Source organism: Myodes glareolus, chromosome 4 (assembly GCF_982192425.1).
Source record: "Myodes glareolus chromosome 4, mMyoGla1.1, whole genome shotgun sequence".
NCBI classification, from domain to species: Eukaryota; Metazoa; Chordata; class Mammalia; order Rodentia; family Cricetidae; genus Myodes; species Myodes glareolus.
In genome coordinates this window covers 20479938-20481463 of record NC_142029.1, presented here as the reverse complement: position 1 = coordinate 20481463, position 1526 = coordinate 20479938, and positions in this window count along the sequence as shown.

Here is a 1526-nt window from a genome sequence, read left to right as displayed (position 1 = left end):
TGAAGAATCAGTAGGAGTCTTCTGCATGGGTAAAGGAGTGGGTGAGAGGAACACAAGAGAAAGGAGACAAGAAGGAGTGGACTGAAAGACAAGAAGGGGCCTGGTGAGTCCAAGAATCCTGAGCCTGAGGAAATGGAGTATGGGAAAGGAGTAGGGTGTGTGGCCAGGAGGGGTGTGTTAGGGTCGGGATGAGCAGTTCTACAAACAGGAGTTTGGTTCTTCTGAACCACAGAGAGGAAGTTGGAAGGAAAAAGAAATTGGATTATGTCTATGAATCGTAGCTCAAAAAAAAAAAAAGTAAAGAAATAACAGTAAAGAGAAAAGCTCTCTTTAGATAGCACGCACGGACTGGGCTGGTCCGTGGGCCAATGTCTCTGTCGGCATGCACTGTCTGAAACAAAGATTTGCTGTTGGCACTCACCTGCCTGGAACCTTTGCACACTCCTCATATCTACAGGGCACAGAGCCAGCTCCTAGGCTGCTCTTTAGCATCTCCTGTTCTGAGTCTCTGACTTGTCTCTCTGAGATCCCGTCCCTCTGTCGCTCTCCCTGGAATTGTGAACAGTCACGAGCTCAGTTCCCTTTTGTTTGGCTTCTTCTCAGCCTTTACCTTTTCATATCCCTCCCTGCTCACATGTCAGGCATCCTCTTCCTTTCTGGAACCTTCCTGAAACTCCCTGGAAGGACGGATAACACTATCTTGGAGTTTGAAACCATCTGTATTTAAACTCGTGTGTAGACACATGTCCTTTCACGAGGCCCTGAGCTCTACATGAGCTGCCCCATGGAAAATGGGACAGTGCCATCTCCTCGTGGCTCGACACAGGTGCCTGGTGCATAGGCCGAGGCCTGTGCTTTCCAAACAGTACTGAAGCCTGAGAAGTGGCCAGCTAAGCCAGCTGAAAGACGTTTCAGCAGTACCCCTTAGCTGGAGGGGCTCTGAGGTCTTGCTTAAGGCGAGCACCTCATTTCCTGTAGAAAATCTGGGGCCCAGAGAGAGGAAATGACTTCCTTGTCTTTATCCAGCTGTAGGGGAGGAGGCCTTTCTGGGATGGTGTGTGTTCCGCCTCACTTAGGAACTTGCTATTCACTTCCATCTCCTGCACTCCGTTCAAAGGGACCTCTGCAATGCCAGCCTCTAAGGGACCAGCAGTACACACTCCGCAGTGCTCCCTCTGAGGGCACTCTGCGTTCCTGAGAAGGGGCCAGCCACCCCAGGAGGAGTTCTGGGAGTCACCAGAACCTGTGGGCATTGCTCCTGCGGGATCGGAGAGTGACCCAGGATCCGATGCTGCTGGAGCAGGAGGCTGTGCTGTATAGTGTTTGCATTCCCCAGATGCGATGTACTATAGGGGCTGCACCTGCTGCTTTTCATGGACCTGGGGAAGCCCAGGAGGACTGGGGTTTGTTTTTGTTTCAGAGAGAGGGGCGGGGAGAGAGAAAGAGAGATACATGGGCACTATTTCTGAGCCAGTTGCAAGATCTCTTTCCCTTGAGACTGCTAAATAACCAAAGGAGTATCTGGA